General features: G+C 43.6%; 1 pseudogene across 1 annotated transcript in view; it reads left to right on the top strand.

Annotated features, from left to right (window-relative positions):
* LOC311132586 (phospholipid-transporting ATPase ABCA1-like) overlaps positions 1 to 13,917 on the top strand; it is a 256,970-nt pseudogene that overhangs the window by 203,564 nt on the left and 39,489 nt on the right. Inside the window, exons 41-43 of the transcript in view lie at positions 3,505 to 3,634; positions 4,036 to 4,156; positions 12,848 to 12,910. The product of the transcript in view is annotated as a phospholipid-transporting ATPase ABCA1-like (transcript). The remainder of the gene's footprint in view (positions 1 to 3,504; positions 3,635 to 4,035; positions 4,157 to 12,847; positions 12,911 to 13,917) is intronic.

The raw sequence follows: 13,917 nt of genomic DNA, 5'->3' as shown, positions 1-13,917 counted from the left end.
AGAGGGCCTATTTGCGAGAGAATGAGACTGAAAACGCTTCCGTTTCTGTCTTTCATCCCTCCAGCACATAGGGGCTGTTGAGACTGAGAGAGAGATGGATAGGGATGGAGGGAGGCAGAGAGAGAGTGTACTAGAGGGGGGGGGGTACTAAGCTAACACATGGAATGGTTTTAAGATGGTCATACCATGGATCATTTAGCTATTTGATTTGGAAATGTAGGACCCCTTTAGGTATCCCCCCAAAATATAGTATTTGGCCTGTCCTACTATAGCCCATAGGGTCCCGCTTTAAATTACGTTCAGCTTATAAAGGCTTCATAAAGCCTTCATAATGACTTCATAAGCACTACATTAATGTGTTACAAAGCATCTATAACCACATGTCATGCTTTATAAAGTGTTTATAAATGTGGCATAACTGTGTGACATAATCACCCTTAAGTAAAATGTGACATAACCCACTATGTCGAATATGATATAAACACGTGCTTTATAAAGGGTGACATGTTGTTTTGAAGGATGCATACTCTCTTGCTTAATGATCAGCCACAAAATGTTGGCACCATTGTAATAGGTTGTGATCAAGCCCTGGTCTCCAGCATGGGAACCGAACAGGAATACCTGGTGCGGTACTCTCAGGTTGGACTACTTCAAATCATCTTGGTTCTGACACACACACACACACACACACACACACAGTAGCTTTGCAGGTCCATCAACCCATTTAAATACCTCTCACACCCAACAGAAACCTGTGGCTCACGAGAGAACCTTCATAAAGCAGCAGAACGTTAATAACCTATTTACACTTGATGTAGTATCCTGTAATACTAATTTCGAATTGACACACCTTCAGTCATTCATAACACATCCATAAAGACTCTATATCGCATGATGCTGTACTTAAGTTAAAGTCAGACACCTTTGGTCATTCATAACACATACTGTACATAAAGGATTATTGATGTAAACACAAATGTAGTATCACTAAGGGAATTATCACAAACAGCTTAAAGAAATAAACATTAAAGACATGTTTAAACCAAACCGTCCTTTTATTTGTACAAATACATGAAGTTTCAAAAAGTCCAGCAATGCAATTACATTGAAAACTACACAGGGCCGTGAATAGTGTAGCTTGACCCTGAGCTGGTGGACAAATGGTTCTTGCCTCTCTGCCTGCTGGAGGTACTGCATTTTGGTTCCAAAATTAAAAGTAAAAACAAAGAAAGTTAGCAGGTCTGTTAGGAAATGCCTTTGTCACATAATCTAGATAAGGGCATTTCTGTGCTGCGCCTGAAACTCTAAATGGGAAGATGGGAAACTCCATTCAATTAGTATTATTATATTCCTCTTTCATTTACAAATCTGATGATGTGACTATGAGACGTGGCTGTACTACTACAAACTAATTTAAATTACAATAAAGGTTAAGTTACTTATTTTTCACTGTCCAGTGGCACCACAAGTGGGCATTTGATTTGTGAACTCATCACATGATCAGCGTCTCGTCAGCAAAACTAAAAAAGTACTTCCGGGTCACGGAATTTCAGAACATTTCAAAATAAAAGTCCCCCATGTAATAGTAGAAAAGTGTCAATAACCTGTATTTTTTAATGACATATGAAAAATAATTTTCTAAACGTTAACAATGATTCATATTTGTTCATATTTAAGTGACAATTGCATTACATTTGGGTTGTAAAACATGTTCCAAGGTCAAATAAATGCCACCAATGCAAATCACTGTATATTGAATACTTATTGGCTTAGAGCAAGAACTATTCTGGGTGCCACAGTAAAAGTATTGTAGGAAATACTCAGTAGGGTCTGTAGAATGTATATATGGTGTCATTTCATGGGGCTTTGAATAATACGGAGTGTTGCTGGCCTTTTACTCCACCCATTCCATTGGCGGCCACAATGCGAATCACTGTATATGGAATACATAATCATCACGTGCTCTTACTGCGCTACAGCAAACCTGCTAAGCAAACAACATTGCAGGGCATGCTTACTGAATTAAAGGGCAACTACACTCAAAAAGTTTCTTAGAGTTTTCCCAGATCTTAAAAGTCATCCCCTGATGTGGTTTAAGCATTGTTGTGAACACAGAAAATCTAATTGTGAAAAAACTGGGAAAACAAGAACAAATGTGGGGAATCCAAAACCTGGAAAAACTAAAAACAGAAGTAGGCCAAATAAAATTACAGATTCTTAAAGGCCCTACCAATTTTCCTTGCTGTGCGTGACTGCACTTTAGAGCGTCATGCTGCAGCACAGCATTTTGGGGAAGGTTGAGGTCAGGTCCAATATTGACTATGCACCCAAGAGGAAAAGAGGTTGGCCCATCCTAGAAATGTTTTAGAGTAATAAAATATTAAATACAATTTAGCAGACGCTTTTATCCAAAGCAACTTACAGTCATGTGTGAATACATTTTCATGTATGGGTGGTCCTGGCAATCAAACCCACTATCCTGGCGTTACAATGTTCTACTAAGATGCATGATAGGGTTATAAATGCTTTGTGAAGCCTACATTTAATATGATTTAAAATGCCTTTATTAAGCTGTGCTTATGCCACCCTTTATAAAGCACAGGTTTATGTCACATTTGACATTGGTTGTTATGTCACACAGTTATGCCACATTTATGAACCCTTTATAAAGCATGACATACGGTTATAGATGATTTGTAACACATTAATGTAGTGTTTATGAAGGCTTTATGAAGCCTTTATAAGCTGCATTTCATTTACAGCAGGACCACCCATATAAACGCATTGACTAACACATTCATAAATGGCAAAAATAAATCATAAGGAATAAGGTTTTGAAGTGTCTGTCATATCTTGGAGATATAAGAAAGCTCAGGAAATATTGTAGTTTTTTTGGACACATATTTAACCCCTTATTTTTGTTGGCACAAAACTACCTCCATACTTCCATTCATTTGTATGGTTTACCTCCAGACGAGTCCCGTGACAGTTGTGGGGGTCGTAGAGCAAAATGGAGAACACACGCTACAGATGTTTTCGTGAGATGACCGATTTTTGGGCTGTCTCATGATCTGACAAACACCGCTGTAGCTCGGCCACCTTCCACCACAGATGCAGAAGGCTGACATAGGCGGATGCAGCGGATTGAGACGCAGCCCATACAAAAAAAACGGATATATCTAGTTTAAACTGACAGATTTTGATGGGGATTTTTTAAATTATATTACTTAGATTGACGCATGGGTGTGTCCATAGACTCTTAAGGATTAAAGTTAGTTGCTGTCAACTTTAAAGAAACATCTAGATTTAGACCAATCCCATTGAGTTCTAGGGACAGCCATCTGACGTGATTATTGTGTATAGTAGTTGCAAAGAACAGAAAGGCCCCAATTGCATTCCCTATTGACAAAGTTTCGATCCACAAAGGTCTTCGTCAGGTCTTTAGCAGTTTCAAACAATATGTTTCTCTTGATGAAGAACGGTGTGTTTTTTTGTCTCTCCCAGGGGAAGACCGTTTCCAGGACCCCCTCAGCTGGGACATGGTGGGGAAGAACCTGTGTGCCATGGCCATCCAGGGGGCAGTCATGTTCACCATCACCCTCCTTATCCAGTATAAATTTTGCTACAAACCCAGGCAAGAATAGAAGAAGAATATATTTAAGTAAAGATGTTTACATACAGTATCAGAGATGATTTCTCAAAAATGTTCCTTGTTTTTCATTTACATATTTTATCCATTTATCTTTTTACTAGCCCAATAATGCATATTCGTCATTCGACATCTTGTTAACATTGTTAGTGAAATATCATTAAGTGTCTATCCTTTTTGCTTCACCTAATTACGAACCGAAGTTGTCATAGTAACTTATCTCCATTACCTAAATTGCATTTTGTGAGAAATTGAAACTAATTCTCCCATTAGAGAAACATTAGCATATATTACCAGGTTGTCATCATTTGGGATTTATATTGTTGGCTTCATAAGGATTGTGAGAATGTGGGGTTTAAGCATTTTTGTATACTTTTTTTCTCCAGACTGATTTCTGGAAAGTCATTCTCCAAGGAGGATGAAGATGTGGACGTGGCTCGGGAACGCGCACGCGTCCATAAAGGCGGCGCCCAGAACGACCTGTTGAGAATCTGCGATCTCTCTAAGGTACAGTACCACCGTTTACTACCACACTCATAGTAGCAACATCACCTTACACGGTTGTATTCATTAATGAATACAGTAGCAAAACATTTTACATTACATTTTAGTCATTTAGCAGACGCTCTTATCCAGAGCGACTTACATGAGCAATTAGGGTTAAGTGCCTTGCTTAAGGGCACATCGACAGATTTTTCACCTAGTCGGCTCGGGGATTAGAACAGCGACCTTTCGGTTACTGGCACAACGCTCTTACCCACTAAGCTACCTGCCGCCAAAACATTTAGCAATGGAAACAAGCGTTTCTTATTGGACAAGATCAGGTAGTCCCTCCCCGTTTCAGCCTGTGTGCTTCTGTTTCATTCCTAGTGAATATGACCCAGGTCCTCAATCCTCAAGGGCTAGGGTCCGTTCAACTTTACAAAACCTTCTGATAGAAATCTATATAACAAATATGATTTCCCTTCACATAGCATTGGACATCATGGCAGCTCTATTCATTACATTTCTATCTGCAACAATCTGAAGTTCTGAATGTTTCACATCACTGAATGCACCCCGGCTGTTTCTGTAGGATTCCTCCTCCCTCAACGTTGATACTGTGATGTCACTTCTCGGTCACAGTATGCCTCTTGCGTGGTTCCCCATATTGAAATAAATTTTGTCGTTCCACAAAAAGAGTGCCTTTTGCGTCCCTTTGGTATTTTAGGTAGAAATTGTGCACCAATATTGAATTTTCAAAGCCTGTTATATCAAATGAAGTGCCCTTTAAGGTAGACCACATGGAGAATTCAATCAATATGATTTTAAAGGCTTGCTAAAGTTTCCAAATTCTGCATTTTGACATGTCCCTTCATCAACCCTGTGTCACTTCTAGGAAGATTTCAACCCACTAAACCAAACAAATTCTCCAAGTTTCACCACCATTGTAAACCCCTAGTTATTTTGTTGCTTTGACAAAGTCATTTCTGAAGACTATTATTTCATCTGAATAATGATTTATTTATGTTTGTCCCTCATTTTTAGGACTGAGCTCTCATTTTAATATGGTGAAACATTGAACATCTAATAGTCAAATCCTAGTGCGAAAGCAGGTGAGCTGGTTCTACTCTTTTTGGCAATTTTCTGGTGTTTTGTGGTGGAAAACTGAACAGGTCGAGCATAACACATCAACCCTGTCACCCATATAGACAGGCTAGAAATGTTTAGCAAGTTCCTTTTTTTGTGTGAAGCTTGCATTCAATTATCACTCCCTATTACACACAATAAGCTTCCATTCCCCCTGTCACAAGGGGATTTATGGCTGATTTTGTAATGAGGTGATGTCAAAGGAGTCAGGCACAGGGCAAATCCCAGAATAACAGGCTTTATTCCGCGAATACAGAGTTACGCAGAAATGCGTCAAAACACTCTAGTGCGTGACACAGGCGCACTGGAAAATACAAGGCACACAGGGAAATATCCTGGCGATACAAAATACGGAGCTCCACCGAGCTTTACTGTCCTCCACAATAAACAATCACACACAAAGACAAGGGGGCAGAGGGAACACTTATACAGGTACTGATGAGGGGATATTAACCAGGTGTGTGTAAAAACAAGACAAAACAAATGGAATGATAAGATGAGGAGCGGCAGTGACTAGAAGGCCGGTGACGACGAACGCCGAAGCCTGCCCGAACAAGGAGAGGTGGCAGCTTCGGAGGAAGTTGTGACAGATTTATGATGAAATCCTCAACCCTGTTACTTTATTTGGCACTTACTGTAGTCATTTACTATAGTATTTTTTTACATGTAACTTTTTGTGATGGATGGGAAAACCAAGTTACACTTCTCAAAAGGCAATGAATTGGTGGAAAGACCCAATTGCTGATTAGATTACAAGGCAATAATGAAAGTGAGCGGACATAGCCTGTGTCACAAATAGCACCCTATTCCCTATGTAGTGCGCTACCTTTGACCAAATCGTCAACAATACTGCACTAGGGAATTGGGTACCATTTGGGACACAGCCCTAGCTTCTACCCCACAAAGAACTGGAGTTTGGAATATCAGCCCTAATATCTCACAGAATATCCCCACAGCCAAATCTGCTCAGATCTGCTAATACGTCTTTAATTGAAGGTTACTGAATCTGTTGACAGGACGGGCTCCTTCCATCTAGGTTGTTAAAGAGATAGATTTCTGAAAATGGGCCATCGTCCGTATGCGTGGGATTTGAACATGGCTCCACTTCAAAACAGGGCTGAGTTAAGAACATGCCTGCTGTTAGTCCCCGATTACTTCTTAAGTATGTCATCCAGGTCTCAGAGAGTCGGAAGGCTGGCGAGGTGTCACTCCACAATGTATTTAGTATTTATTAGGACTCCTGATTATCTTCTGCCGAGACAGCAGCTCCTCTTCCTGGGGTGCAGACAGGAAACAGCACAACAAATAAAATGCATAATATACATAAATATACATACATAGCACTACATTTACATTACAATTTAGCCATTCAGCAGACGCTCCCATCCAGAGCGACCCACAGCTAGTGCATTCATCTTAAGATAGCCAGGTGAGACAACCATATATCACAGTCATATCCCATCCACGTATCACATACATAATACAATGCAAAATACAATACATAGGGCTGAAAATTGTCTGTTTGTCTCTTGCTGTAGGGAGAAGTGTGGGGAGAAGTGTGCGAAAAAGGGAAGGGTTTGATTTTCTGCGAGGCAACACAGATGAGGTCTCTCTCTCTCTCTCTCGAGCTGTGCCGCTAAGCCCGACAACACACTCCCCCCCACCTCGCAGGTTTGGGATAGTGAGTATGGAGTGGTGCTCGGCATGCTAGGTAATGGGCGCCGCTTAATCACCGCCCAGATTAACACCCTGGCCAAGACCAGATGTTCCTTCCACGAGCCCGTAATGGCAGGAAGCATCGCCACGGCAACAGCCCTTCGTCGACATCTGTCCAAACTTGACGTCTCTTCAAACCCTCCCTCGCCATCTCTCGCAATCTTTCCCCCTCTCAATCTATCACAGACACATTCACCTACACTCACGAGGTATTTAACAATCAAGCTTTGAATAAAACAGGCGGGATTGATAATGTATTGTGGGAAGAGGAGTTACTTAATAAGATCTTGTCTCACACTTTGCTCGTCTTCTTTGACGTTTCAAAGTTGATTTTCACATTCTGTAACATGTGATAAGTTAGCTTAGAGCTATGTATGGTTACCTTCCTTTATTTCATATTTCATGATTTACATTGGAGAGAATACTTGGTACCCAAAAGCATCGGCGCTGAAGGCATCGAAGCACTCCCGGCGGGCTGCCATCTCCTCCCACCACAGCTGGTGCAATCCGGCCGTAGAGCAGAGATAACGAATTGATCAATGATCGCGCCACCTCAACCGCCGCAGCGCCTCGGATTCGCCATAAATCTGAGCATGTCTCTCAAGCGATTGACAGCCCATCAATCATCTGTCAGATGCCTCCTCCTCCTCTTCCTTCACTCAGGAAGAAGCATTTACCTCCCAACGATGACTGTCGAGGCCTCATGGGTTAGCATTTAACCTCGGGGTTAGCGGTTAACGTGGCGGCATTATTGATCGGTCTGTTTTGACGGCACGTCCGCCAGTTAGCATTTGCACGCCCTGCGCTGTCACTGTGACCTTCCAGTCACTCAGAAACTCAGAGAGAAACTTTTTTATGAAAGCTGTTTGATGTTATAGGAGTCGTGTGACTATGTTATCCATACAAATGTAGGATCTTAATTTGTGGGTTCTTTTGTTGCAGAGAATTTTCCTGCACAGCAGGAAATGCAAACTTGTAGTGTATTTGAGGTTTAAAACGCTTCTAAAGTTTGTAATTTTCCATTTGAAATTTCAGACTTAATTTGCCCTAACAAATTTATCAAACCCTACCAAAATGCCCATTTATTATAATCCACATAATAATTCACACTTCCTGTTGCTGCAGGATTATTTTCTTGCTGTAGCAAACTGGTTCAAATTAAGATCCTACATCTGTATTGGGACGTGTGAGTTATGAGCGGTGAGGCTCAATGCTTGGCAGATACATTCTGTAAGACCCTAGCATCATTATGATTTTACCGTTGATAGAATTACTTTTATAATTTTTTCTGATCGTGAAAGGGATAGTTCATCCATATTACAAAATTATATATTGGTGTCCTTACCCTGTATGCAGTATATGGACAAGAATTGACAATCCATGCTTTTGGTTTAGTTTCCCTGGCACTGTTTTCATTTTAACATTTGTGGCACAATCCCATCCAAGTCATGGTACCGATATTATCATTTTTCATGCATCATGTCTAAATCATTCAAAAGTATCTAAAATTGATTGTGAAGCTCAACAAAGTCACTTATAGATGATTTGAACTTGATGTGCAAAAAATGCAAAAATCTGTACCATGACTTGAATATGTGCTACAAGGAAACCAGTGTGTCATTTTGTAATTTGGGTGAACTATCCCTTTACTAAAATATCGATGTGATTGTTGTTTCTGTCAATGTTGTCATTTGTTTGACATGTTCCGTGTTTACTGTACAATTTTAATTACTGAAGTACTATGGAACAGCATGTTAAAACAAGAGCAGCCTAAAGGAACTTTTCAAAATCAGTTCAAGTTTGTCAGATGTTTTCAGACCTCAAAAGTAGACTAATGTTAATGTTGTGGGATGTGGTTTCATCTTTGTGATTCCAGCTGTTTGCGGCAGAGGAGACAGACGCCTTGCTCTCTCTCTAAACCGTGTCTGTGCTTGTGAGCACTCGTGTGTGTGTGCGTGTGTATGTGCGTTTGTGTATGAGAAGGTGTGTGTGTGGGCCATCGACCGTCGCCTCATCCGGTTAACCACCACCCCCTTGTCGCCACCGTGACAGCCATTACAGCTTTCGGGGCACGAGGGAATTATCTGTTAATTGCCTTCGTTAGGATAGGAACTTTACTTCTTCCACCCGTCTCTACTAGCATTGTAGCAGTGCTGTGGCGCAGCAGGCTATCGTCAAAGAAGCAAATCTAGGGGAGTAGCGTGTCCAAGTCCCAAGTCCCCAACGGTAGCGGATGCCCCCCAGGCTTTTAAGCAAACACAGTTCACATTTGACATGCTATTCGTGGCAATAAGACATTGTTGTTTGTCAAGGTTGAACTGGCATCACTGGGGCTTTCTTGTTCTCAAGGTTGCATGGCTTGCGTCTCAAATAGTGCTGGTCGAAAGTAGTGCACTATAAAGGGAATAGGGTACCATTTTGGACGTATCTTTTGAAATGAGTGGGAAGGGTTGGCTATTAAAGCTGATGCTTAATAATTTACTTAAAAAACTAGTTTCACTGCACCAAAAGGTTGTAACTTAATTTCTGCTCCATGAGTACTGCTCCGAATAGACAAGCTGACCAGGAAGAGAAAACCTTGCTGTAAGTAGGTGTTTCATGGCCTAATATTCATTCACCTTCATGAGACTTGAAGTACCTTCTCACAAACGTAAATGGAATTGTAAAGGTATCTCATGACTTCAGAGAGAAGGCGCCTACATACGTTTAACATACCCTGGCCTGCACTCAGGCATATGCTCATCTCAATGCAGCAATGCATTAAACATACATTTACTCATCATGTTCATTGTACTACTAACTCATAGCACCTGCATTACATGGATAGGAAAGGGCTGGTCAGGGAAAATCTAGAGACACACAGATACAGTAGATGGATGGACAGGCAGACAAGCAAGCAGGCAGACAGACAGACAGATAAACAGAGCATTTGACATGTGTATTAGGTCCCCCATTACAGTATGCCATTATGCCACCATGGCGCTCTTTCCAAGGATTGTATGATTCAGACCTGAGAAGAGGTAGGCAGAAATACAGCTGGCACAATTATCCTGAAATCCTTCCCCCAAGGAGAGGAGAGATGTGTCAGTCCTTCCTGTCAAGGTCTGAATGAGATCTAAATTGCCAGATCTTACAAGTGGCCTTTGAAACCATTTAAAACTCTGTCCTTGTTGTTGCACGGTGGAACTTTTGCTCTATGTGCTAAGTGCTTAATTTAGACAACAATTTGTGTTATTTGTGTACTCTCGGAACCCATTTTGCTTGTCTAAGTGTCGGTTTGTTTGATGATGCCGACTTGAAAATGTTGACTTGTCGGAGGAAGGTGATTAGCCTGCTTGGACCTCTGGCAGATGATATTTGATATTTGTTCTGGAAGAAGATGAAAAAATGGTGTTAAATGCAAATTCAAATATCACACAGAGAGTTTGTTTGCAGACGAGGAGTGGTGAAACTCCAGACATGTTCTTATCTGCAGTTTGCTGCAAGATCTAGGCGGGAGCCGAATCCTACGCAGAATACCAAAACTGTTGTACTCTCTGTATAAACTGTCAATGGATTACTGAGCTTCAGCCCCAGCCTCAGCCCCAGCCTCAGCCCCAGCCTCAGCCCCAGCCCCAGCCCCAGCCCCAGCCCCAGCCTCAGCCCCAGTCCCAGCCCCAGCCTCAGCCTCAGCCCCAGCCCCAGCCCCAGCCTCAGCCCCAGCCCCAGCCCCAGCCCCAGCCCCAGCCCCAGCCCCAGCCCCAGCCTCAGCCTCAGCCCCAGCCCCAGCCCCAGCCCCAGCCTCAGCCCCAGCCCCAGCCTCAGCCTCAGCCCCAGCCCCAGCCCCAGCCTCAGCCTCAGCCTCAGCCTCAGCCCCAGCCCCAGCCCCAGCCCCAGCCCCAGCCCCAGCCCCAGCCCCAGTCCCAGCCCCAGCCCCAGCCCCAGCCTCAGCCTCAGCCCCAGCCCCAGCCCCAGCCCCAGCCCCAGCCCCAGCCTCAGCCTCAGCCTCAGCCTCAGCCCCAGCCCCAGCCCCATCCTCAGCCTCAGCCCCAGCCTCAGCCCCAGCCCCGGCCTCAGCCCCAGCCTCAGCCCCAGCCTCAGCCTCAGACGGCCCCATATGCTCAAGAATGAAGTCTAGTGTTGTTATTTCACCCCTTCATCCATTTCCTTATGTTATGTGCAATAAAATAAATTCCACCCTTTTCAACATCAAATTCATCATCTCCAGCACCACCCCAACATCGACATACAGTATGTGAAATCAACGGGTTTCTATGTTTTGTAAAAGATAAAAGACGATAAGTGTTTCTGATGACATCATCTGGAGACACTGATGACATCATCTGGTGTGCACCAACTGGTTGCGTTTGGGGCGAGACCATGTTGAAGTAAGATGGACAGGATGACATGATAGGTGGTGTACAGAAAATACTACACTGAGCAAAAATATAAACGCAATATGCAACAATTTAAAATATTTTACTGAGTTACAGTTCATATAAGGAAATCAGTCAATTGATATCAATTCATTAGGCCCTAATCTATGGATTTCACATGACTGGGATTACAGATATGCATCTGCAGAAGAATGGCACGACAATGGGCCTCTCATCACGGTATCTCTGTGCATTCAAATTGCCATTGATAAAATGCAATTGTGTTCGTTGGCCATAGCTTATGCCTGCACATACCATAACCCCACCACCACCATGGGGAACTCTGTTCACAACGTTGACATCAGCAAACCGCTCGCCCACACGATGCCATACACGCGGTCTGCCATCTGCCTGGTACAGTTGAAACCGAGATTTGTCCGTGAAGAGCACACTTCTCTAAGTGAGTATTTCCCCACTGAAATTGGTTAGACGCCGAACTGCAGTCAGGTCAAGACCTTGGTGAGGACGACGAGCACGCAGATGAGCTTCCCTGAGACTGTTTCTGACCGTTTCTGCAGAAATTCTTCGGTTGTGCAAACCCACAGTTTCATCAGCTGTCCCGGTGGCTGGTCTCAGACGTTCCCACAGGTGAAGAAGCCGGATGTGGAGGTCCTGGGCTGGCATGGTTACACGTGGTCTGCGGTTGTGAGGCCGGTTGGACATACTGCCAAATTCTCTACAACGATGTTAGAGGTGGCTTACGGTAGATTAACATTAAATTCTAAGGCAACAGCTCTGGTGGACATTCCTGCAGTCAGCAGGCCTATGCACGCTCCCTCAAAATGTGAGACATCTGTTTAATTGTGTTTTGTGACAAAACTGCACATTTTAGAGTGGCCTTTTATTGTCTCCAGCACAAGGTGCACCTGTGTAATGATCATGCTGTTTTTAATCAGCTTGTTGATATGCCATACCTGTCAGGTGGAAGGATTTTCTTGGCAAAGGAGAAATGCTCACTAACAATGATGTAATCAAATTTGTGCACAACATTTGTGAGAAATAAGCTTTTTGTGCTTCTTTTTTATTTCAGCTCATGAAACATGGGACCAACACTTTACATATTGCGGTTTTATTTTTGTTCAGTATAGTTGATGAACGCTGCATGTGTTCTGTATTAAGATATTGGTTTATACAGTATGATGGAATATGCTGAACTCACAAACTGACTGGACTGAACAGTAGACAACACTTGAGACTAGGGCTGCATCCCAAATGGCACCCTATTTACTATATAGTGCATTACTTGGGCTCTGGTCAAAAGTATAGTGCACTGTATAGGGTGCCATTTGGAACGCACACCAGTTTATATAAGATTATTGCATCCGTGTCCAGAGAGTACCTTTTATCCCTCTCTCTCTCTCTCTCTCTCCCTCCCTCCCTCCCTCCCTCCCTCCCTCCCTCCCTCCCTCTGATTAATTCTCATGTCTCTTCCTTGCAGGTGTACTCAGGGAAGAATATTCCTGCTGTGGACAGGGTGTGTATGGGCGTTCCAGCCGCAGAGGTGAGCCACACACAAAAACACATGCGCACACACAATAAAAAAATAAAATAAAAAGCCAGGTATGTATACATAGCGCAGCAGCCTCTAAGGTGCAGGGATGAGTAACCGGGTGGTAGCCGGCTAGTGACAGTGACTAAATTCAGGGCAGGGTACTGGGTTGAGGCCAGCTAGTGATGGCTATTTAACAGTTTGATTGCCTTGAGATAGAAGTTGTTTTTCAGTCTCTCGGTCCCAGCTTTGATGCACCTGTACTGACCTCGCCTTCTGGATGATAGCAGGGTGAACAGGCCGTGGCTCGGTTGGTTGATGTCCTTGATGATCTTTTTGGCCTTCCTGTGACTTTGGGAGCTGTAGGTGTCCTGGAGGGCAGGCAGTGTGCCCCCGGTGATGCGTTGGGCGTAGTTGCCGTACCAGGCGGTGATACAGCCCGACAGGATGCTCTCAATGGTGGATCTGTAAAAGTTTGTGAAGATCTTAGGGGCCAAGTCAAATTTCTTCAGCCTCCTTAGGTTGAAGAGGCGCTGTTGCTCCTTTATCTCATTGTCTGTGTGGGTGGGCCATTTCAGATTGTCAGTGATGTGTACGCCAAGGAACTTGAAGTTTTTCACCTTCTCCACTGCGGTCCCGTCAATGTGGATGGGGGCATGCTCCCTCTACTATCTCCTGAAGTCCACGATCAGCTCCATCGTTTCGTTGATGTTGAGGGAGAGGTTATTTTCCTGGCACCACTCCGCCAGGGCCCTCACCTCCTCCCTGTAGTCTGTCTCGTCATTGTTGGTGATCAGGCCTACTACTGTTGTGTCGTCTGCAAACTTGATGATTGAGTTGGAGGCGTGCGTGGCCACACAGTCATGGGTGAACAGGGAGTACAGGAGGGGGCTGAGCACGCACCCTTGTGGGGCCCCTGTGTTTAGGATCAGCGTAGTGGAGGTGTTGTTTCCTATCTTCACCACCTGGGGGCGGCCCGTCAGGAAGTCCAGGACCCAGTTGCACAGGGCAGGGTTCAG

Source organism: Coregonus lavaretus, assembly GCF_964263955.1.
Source record: "Coregonus lavaretus genome assembly, chromosome: 7".
Lineage (NCBI taxonomy): Eukaryota > Metazoa > Chordata > Actinopteri > Salmoniformes > Salmonidae > Coregonus > Coregonus lavaretus.
This window is presented reverse-complemented; position numbering and strand designations above follow the sequence as displayed.